Below are 8,966 nucleotides of genomic sequence, written 5' to 3'. Positions count from 1 at the left end.
TTTGGCTTTATCTTATTATTGTTGTTAACTACAGTATTCCTCCTTCCCCTCCCTTTATACATATCCCAGCCCACTTTCACAGCCCGATTTTACAGACAAATGATAGAAAATATCTTACTAAAAAACATTTCAGTTGAATTTCCAAAATGGAACATTTTAATTGAGATTCAAATAAGAAATATCAGATTCCAAGGAATAACTTAAAGGGACATCCAACTTAAATTGTCTTTGAACTTCTGTATCACAAGTCACAGGTTTTTCCCCGGTTTGTTTCAGCATGAGAGAGTACTTCAGGCAGTCTGGTCATTTCTCTTGCAGTCAGAATAATCTTTCACTTTTGCCTCTGTTGGTTTTAATAAACCAGAAGAGGGGGAGAAATTTTAAACCAGGAAACTAATTAATATGCAGTGAAGCTGCCAGACTGATTGAGCTCAAAGCCCCCCACACCCCCAATTTTTCTAGCATTCAGGTTGGTGTTCCTTTAAGTTCAAAACGTCCAAACGTCAGAAGTAAACAGTCAGAACTATCCTTTCAACTATTTTTTGCCCATACTTCGCCAAATGAAAATCTTAACTCTTCCCAATCTATTCAGTACATATTATGAGGCATTTACCTCCAAAATTAATGGTGCTTGGGCGTCTCAGACTCATTGGACAAGTTTCATGCAAAAGCCTCCAAAAATAATTCTCCTTCCAGAACGCCCACCTCAGCGATTATATTACACCTACTGTGTGAGGCCAAAGCCCGGACATAGAAGAAGGATCATATCCTGCTGTACAAAACAAAGTGTTAAAGACAAGAGATAAGAAATGTAATAAGGGCAATCTTACATTTATAACGCATGTTTCATTGCGAAGGACTCCAAAGCTAATTATAAACCACATTTACGGTACCTTTACTGACACGGAGCTACCGTAGAGTGCACTCCAGCAAGTTAACAGTGCTGCAGGAAGTTTTAGCAGGTTTGTGGCTTAAAAACAACAGATTCCGCTGGGTGATGCTACCTGAGGAACATTTTGGTGCTCAGGTTTCAATTAAGTTACCCAATTCAGAAATCCAGCGGGATACACAGACCAATGCTCCGATTCACACTTCATATAACCTTTTGACTGAAGTGGTTGGGACCTCAGCTTACACCTCATCTGAGCTATTAGTACCGGCAGCATAGCTGCACCCTGCACAGATGAGGTACACTTAGTAAAATACCAACAGCACTTCCTCATACTGGTAACTTTTCCCAGAAGGTTCCCATACAAACACAGTCCCACCTTAAATTACAAGACTATGGGAGATCAAACAGGTGACATGGCTGTCAGCCACAACCCTAGGGACATACATTCATTTGGGAAGTATTCAGATTAAAGTTTTCAGTTACAATGCTGCTAGTAGGAGGATGTGAAGTAAACCATTTTGGGTAATGGCATGTAAATGATTATGCTTCTGTAGGAAGACTGATACCTCTTCAACTCACATCACCCATGGACAGAAACTCAGTCTTGAACAGACTGGAAACACAAGACATAACATTAGTATCATGAAGTCTGGAACAACCAAATCTAAAGTTTATAAAAGCAAAATTTGTTGAGTCATTTGTAATTACTTTTCCAAGTAATAAGGGGTTTTACTGTTTAAAATTGTTAGATTTTAATCTCTGTTGATTATTCAGACAGAACATTCACAGCTTAAGGTACAGATTGTTTTTCTTCAGCAAGTATGGTTTCAACAGAAGATACTAAAGTGTTCTAAGAAATTTAAAAAGACAGAATTCTTACAATATGCCACATTGAGGCGAAACTGAATATTGCACATATTTAACAAGACCACTAGCCAGATCTTCAAATAGGTAAGGATGATGGGTTATTTTGTTTCATACTGGATTATTTTCTAACTAGAAAGTAGAATTTGTGCCCCTATCAAGTCCAAATTACCTCTCTCCCACTGACTCCCCATTGCAGAAAGCACACTTCTGGATGAGGCCCGATCAGCCTTGAGAGCAGATCAGTGACATTTAGTGTATCAGTCTGAAGATACGAATACTGAGCACAGGGAAGTGCTCCATCCCGTACTGGGCCTCCCGAAGACTGAGTATCATTTCTCTGCATTGTGTTGCTGACGAGAATCACCAAGCATCTGGCATTTCTCTGACTTTATATAATCCAAAATTCTTTTATTTTAGCCCTTATTTTGCTAGTATTTTAAGCTGAAGAAGTTCTTTGTTTACATATAACAGCGCAACACAGTAGCATGTATCAGAGCTGACAGCAGCTGTATGTTCCTGGACAAAATGAAACAAGACTGTTAGCTTCTTGATACTGTGCTTTTTATCTCCCTATTCCAACTGCATTTAAAATAAGGTCTACTTTTAATGATTTGCCCAGCTAACTGCTTTTAACAGCATGCTCTAAAAAGCCAGCCATTAAACAGATTTGCAGAGAAGGCTGTTAGTGCAACATTGAGTGAAGTATCTTAAAATATAAGAAAAATATGCAAGAAAATTAACCTATGGTTCCCACAGCAATAGAAAAGCAGCCTCCTCACATATACAGGTTAAATGATGCTATATAGTATGATGCTGTACAATATTCTATATTCACATGAGGACAATGATGGCCTGTCCCTGCAGCAAGGTGGAGGCTGGGACTCTGGGATCGGACAATTCCAGGACAGCTGAGCAAGGGTGGGTGACAGTCAGGAAGCAGAAAGATATCTCAGGGAAGAGTGAGCAGATCAGGAGCAGAACCATCAGGGAGAACAGAGAAGTTGGAAGAACTGAAAACTAGTGCAAACTTCCTTGAAAAGGTAAGAGTTGCAATTAAGTATCTCCCCTCCCTGCACTGAGTGAATGAAGTCTACTCCCAACATGTCTATCACTGGCTTACATGAAGCATTTTCACTTTCTTCTGTTGGACTCTTTCCTCCCTATTTAAGCATTGCTGGCCTAGTTTTCAGAGGGCTGTGCACCCACATCTCCTGTGAAGGTAATGAGATTTGCAGTATAACAGCACATCTGAAATGCCAGACAACTAACGGCTCATTTTTCAAGCCCGCTATAATCCTGGGATGGAGGCTGTTTTGTAACAGCACGCGCTCTATTCTCATGGCAACATTTTAAACAGAGCTCACCTCCTCAGCCTTATCAGCTCAACTATCTGCAACACCAAGCTTCTGCCCATGTAACATGATGGTCTTCAGCTAACTTCTGTCTAACAAGCACCTCTCAACTCCAGCTAGATAATTGTGTGCACAGCTGCCATGTTAGACCCAGCACTTAGATTCAACCTTAAGCTAGCACATCAGCAAGCACAAGCCCCCAGGCTCTTTAACTTGTGTCTATATCCAAGGTCCTTTAACTTGTGTCTATATCCAGAACAGGACTAGGCACGTTAGAAAGATATAAAGTGAACAGAAAACCCAAATCAAACCCTCTGGAAAAACCTGACATGTTGCTTTAAAACTAAGATTCTTGGAACCGAAGGAAATCAACAAGTGTTTCGTGGTATCTGGTCAAAGCACTGTAAAACTTTTGCAGCGCTGTGCACATGAAACCACCCCAACTCCCCCTCACAGTCAAACAGTCTATTTCTTAAAAGTCCCTTTGTCAAAAAAGGAATTTAAAAATATTTAACAAGCACTTCAGAGATTAAATCAGCTACCTCCAAAAAAATTTCAAGTTGTGTGTCAAAAAAGGACTTCTTCACACCACTTCCCTGGACATCCTATGTAAATATTCCTTCAGAAGAGGAGGTAAGTCCATCTAAAATGCGGTACTAAAAAAAAAAACCCACTTAAAATCCTTTGGAGGAAAGTCTTAGGCTAAAAACCTTAACATGCTCTTTCAGTGGTTATATGCAGTTTTCAGCAAGGGCTTATGAAACTCTGTTTTACCTCTTTGGAGCTTACTGTCTAGCTTCAGCTTGGTGACTCTTGCACTAAGAACTCCCAACTTCCCATCAGAGCTAAAACTTCTATGGAAGACAGTTCTAGTGAAAGGAATCAGTAAGGCTGATATGTCTTACTCTCCATTCATTTTTTATTTAAAGGTTAAAAAAAAATCTTCTGCAGTCCAGCATACAGGGATCTTCTAAGTCATTCACTTCTCATTCTTGCTTGATTTCTGGAATTTTCCACTGGTGCCAGAAGCTCCATCTGGTGGGTGTGTACACTAACTGCAAAACTGAAAGGGAATTAACTATTTCCTTATCAACTTTTGTTTAGTAGTAGAAGTTCTGTACACTGTATGTAATTTCTATGCCCCAATATAAAACACAAAATGGCCAAATTTCGATTGCTCTGGGAACCACAGCTCCTTATTTCTATTCTCAAGGAATAATCTGCTACCTTACACTCTGCTAGGAATTTCTGCTGGGTTTTCTTATTTTGATGACTTAGGCTGAAGTATGTTAAAGAATGCTGTTAGCTAAATCTGAACATTTTCTAAAGAAGGATCTTTTGAACACACATGATAAAAACCACAGCAATTCTGGCAATCTCTACTGCATTCTGAAAAGCAGTTTTAAATGGCATCCATTCTCTAGGGCATGCTATACTTCAGTGTATAGGAAATTTTAAATTAGAGGCACTAGCAGCTCAAGAAGTAGGCTTACACACCTACTGCCATCTTAAATATCTTTTGTGACTGTTCAAGGTCTCAAAAGATAAACGTTTATATGCATCTACATATGTGCAGTGAAATCAATATGTAATATACATATTCAATATGATAGCCTCACTTGTTTAGGGCTATTTCTTAAAGTTTTCAGTTTGAAATGTAATAAAGCCTGCACATCTTGCTGAAATTTGAAATCGAGACTGGAGATCATTGATGCACGAAGGATATTATTTGCTTACTCCATGACATCCACACTTCAGTGATCAGGAAAAAAGGCTGCATGAATATGCTCTACAATTCCAAAATAATCCTCATCTAGATTGTAGCTAAGCATGAACAATCCCAGAATACAAATTATTTTGGAAATATAAGCATGTTTCATGAATTAGCAGTTACCATTTAAATTAAATCAAGAATCATCTTGAAATTTTCAATGCAAAGCTCACAAAAACATTTGGATAATTAAAGCGGCACAGAAGTCTGTAAAATGTGCAAGAACAAAGCATGTAATCAATATACACGTAATTTATGATTGGATTACACTGATTGTGAAACTGCAATCGGATTAGACTGCAAGTGAAAACAGTAGTCCTGTCTTGTGTGTCATGTCTTCCTGACATCACCACTGTGTCAACAGCCAGAGCAGAGACCTGATCCAACTGAAAAGGAGTGTTTTTCAGGCAGAGCAGTTCCTTCGCTCACCCCAGCAGAAGTGCTAGGACTGGTACAAGTAAGGTGGCAGGAAGCGCGGCTCACACCACCCCTTCCAGTGGCAGCGCAGACACAGATATATTTAAACCAATAGTCAAACTGCACCCCTTAGTGTGTCCTAACTAGTAAAATGCATTGCTTGCATGCTGGTATAAGTGGCAGAACAAATCAACGAAACAAAAAGAGAGCATACAAATACTTTAACAAGCTCATCCAAAACCCTGCCAATACATGCTTTCTCAGATAGTAGATATATTAGATATTGAAGGGATCTCGCCAACTGGCTAGCATCTGAATATTTAAAGTGTAAAAATAGTCTGTGAAGTAGGCTGATGCTAATTGTTTTTCCTTTGCCTTACCACTTCACACACACTATGCACAAATGCTGGCATTACACAATTGGGTAAAGTCTGTAAACAAGAGCTTAAAATCAGTCTTACCACTTCACATTTCTTACCTCTTTCCCTTTCTGTCTAAGCATAGCTCCCAAGTGTTCCAATCCCTGACTACATTCCAGCGTTAATCCACCTCAGCTACTGCTGTCTTCGGTCTGACTCAGGAACCTTCGATATTCAAAAGGCTTCATAGCAGCAGCAGCAGGAATGGGGAAACAAAACAAAACAAAAAGATCACAAACTTAAGTTTGACGTTTTAGGGGGAAAAAAGCATTTTAAGACAATTATTTTGCCTACTTAGATTTCAAGAGACTTTTTGCCCCCTTACTGTTGCTGCTATGAATCTGCATCACTAACAACTTCTTTGGCCTAGCTGCAGCACAAGCTAAGAACTATCAGATCCAGAGTCACATCAGAAATTAATACACAGAAGAGGTAAAAAGGGGTGAAAGAAAGAATGCCTGAAGGCTGAGACCTGAAAGAGAGATGAGGAGCTGGGGGTAGGGAAGAAGCATCAAACAGTGAAGCCAGGCTTGAGAGCGTGCCCTTTCCTACATTTAAATGGCTGGCTGAGCTGAAGAGTATTACTTCAGTGGACAGGCTGTTTACACAGTTACTTAATTTCTATTTCTTGTAAATCGTTTTAGATACTACTTGAGAAGTAGATTTTAAATGAAACATTCTGCTACATGATCTGGATAGCCAAGAACCTGCAGGTGTGATGTGTTCACAGAGTCAACTACACAGGTTTAGGACCCAACAGCCAGTATCAGTTTTCATCCAAATCATCTTTAATGCCACCTTAAAAAAAAAAAGTAAGGATATAATTGGTGGTAACTGAAAGTGACTCACTGCAGAAAGAATGGTATTTACTCCACTCTTATTCAAAACCATCAACCGTCATACACATTCAGAAGCACTAATGTGAAATAAGAGTGAGACACTACATTCAAGCCTTGTGTTTGCCTTTCAACATCAGCTAGCTATAGCGAAGCTCTGACCAATGTAGTTTTTTCCTTGAGGCATATGGCCCTCAGGTAGATAAATAAGAGTTACACCCTCTCTAAAAATGTCTTTATTCAAATCTAGAACATTTATTTGGTTTTTATACCAGATCTAAGTACTTCCTGAATGTTCAAAATGAACAGGTCAATTTGGCCATCCTGACTAGGAAAGCAAGGGCATTCTTCCAAAATGTGTCAGGTGAGTCAAACAAACCTTCTATGTATACAGAAGGTACAGGATTTTTTTTTTTTTAAACTTAATTAACTTAATCAGAAGTTCTTTTTCTTCCAATGCATATTCAGACATTTACATTACATTATCCTTAAACCAGTACCTTTTGTTCTCATCTCCATAGCTCATGCTATTATCAGGAAACATACACTTGTATCAACATATTTATTTATATGAGCAGGACTACCTCCACATTAACAATTATACTGTTACAATTACATTAATAAAAAACATACTCAACATTTAAAAAAAATCTAAGCATAGAGCAGATCTTAATTTAACATAATCAAAAATACTGTAGCGCTCGTTTAGATGTGGGCCAACATAGTCAGCTGTTATCTTTTTAAATAAGCATGTTACATGCATCTTAAAAAAAAAATCCCAGAAAACATTGCATAATTAATATAAAAACTCAGCTGAACTAATAATTTTAAAAATACCCCATCTTTGCCCATGCAGATAAAGTAGCGCAAATGACACCTGTGGACCACACTATCAGCCGATCAATTGCAGCCCTATAGCTATTCACTGCCTCTTCCCTGGCAGCCATGTCCTACAGACTTTAGACTATCATCCTCATCATAACTGATACTGTTTTGTTCATTCCTGACGTACAAAATTTTGTCTCTCAAACCAACTTCTTTGCGCCAACTTCTAGTGGCGCAAAGATAACTTCCCCTTTCTCGGGGGGTGGTGGTGTGTGTGGAAACAAAAAACAATAAATTTCCTATCTAAATCTAAGCTAAATCTTATTTGCAGCCACCTCAAAATAAACATATTAACCCATGAGCACTGTCTTTGCTCCCACAAAATCATTTGTTCCAGTTTCTTTCTTTACATCAATCAATTCAGCTGCCATCTTTATAAAAAGTTACAAAATACACGTTTGGACTATATGACTTTTGACTCCTGATAAGATTCAGATGTGGTTATGTATTCCAAGAATGCTACTTTGAATTTTAATATTTACTTTCAATATTTACTACTATTATGGAGTGGTAAAGCTGGGTTGGGAATAATCATCTATTATTCACTCTGCAGTGTGTCAGAAGCACAACTTACCTTCCACAGAAAATTTGTACGTGCATTCATCTAGAATTTAATAGCGAATTCAGTAACTGTAGAGTTCAGTTTGGCAAGTACCTAACAAATGCTACATTATACTATTAAAGCTTAATTAAAATGCTGTTGTAATATACCACTGTAAGTGACACATACCAATTCTGAAAATGCTAATGGGCATCTTCTGACAACTGGTAACTTCTATCCTACATATACAGAAAAAAAATTAAGTTATTCATCTCATCCTGAAGAGCATATACAGTCTTCCTAGATGTTTTGTTTGTGCAGCTAATGCTTAATGCTGTAGGGCATGAACTTTCCAAAACAGTCCAGAAGTTCCTCTCCTGTGAAGGTTTTTCATTCCTAAGCACTCGGAGCAGCAGACACTGTTCACCTTGTCTGTCTTACCTACAGGCAACACAGCCACCTTTCACCTTCCCCACACCTTGCATATCCAAACACCTCCCTCCTAAAACCTAACACAAGTGATCTTACAAGCTCTTAATGACTTTTAAGCTCTAGTAGTTCCACACAATATACTTTCAAGCATAAACAGCAGTAACCTAAAGAGATGCTTTCTATAAACCTGTCTGATGGACCATCACTTCAAGTTTAAAAAAAAAAACCTGTCTATGGGCCATCCCCTCAAATTTAAAAAAAAAAAAAAAAAAAAAAAGGTTTTCTTTAATAATGGAGCACTAAAAACGTATCAGTTTGCAATGATCGCAGAGAGTTGTCCCTGAAAACTGGAAGCATCTCATTTCTATTAGATACCAAAAAGTCATTTTTAAAAGTTAATTAAGAAATATTAAATTTTAGTAAAGGGCAGCTTACTATTAAAAAAATAGTACAAAAACATTTAGCTTAGTATTACTTTTGGAGGAGAACAAGTTATTCGTTGTGTGTCGAAAAAGACACCTCTATTTTGACTGAAGTTTATTTAAGTATTTGCT

At 38.1% G+C, this 8,966-nt stretch overlaps 1 protein-coding gene across 2 annotated transcripts in view; it reads right to left on the bottom strand.

Moving 5' to 3' along the window:
• ADNP (activity dependent neuroprotector homeobox) overlaps positions 1-8,601 on the bottom strand; it is a 30,651-nt gene extending 22,050 nt beyond the window's left edge. For both annotated transcript variants that reach the window (XM_019470701.1, XM_009274063.2), the window contains exons 1-3: positions 8,170-8,601; positions 5,778-5,900; positions 614-772 (exon numbers count right to left, since the gene is read on the bottom strand). The gene's annotated coding sequence lies outside the window, so the exon portion shown is untranslated. The remainder of the gene's footprint in view (positions 1-613; positions 773-5,777; positions 5,901-8,169) is intronic.
• Between the last annotated feature and the right edge of the window lie 365 nt (positions 8,602-8,966).

This window comes from Aptenodytes forsteri, unplaced genomic scaffold (assembly GCF_000699145.1).
Source record: "Aptenodytes forsteri isolate BGI_AS27 unplaced genomic scaffold, ASM69914v1 Scaffold159, whole genome shotgun sequence".
Taxonomy (NCBI): Eukaryota; Metazoa; Chordata; class Aves; order Sphenisciformes; family Spheniscidae; genus Aptenodytes; species Aptenodytes forsteri.
The sequence above is the reverse complement of the archived record's forward strand: the minus strand, read 5'-3'. Positions and strand labels throughout refer to the sequence as shown.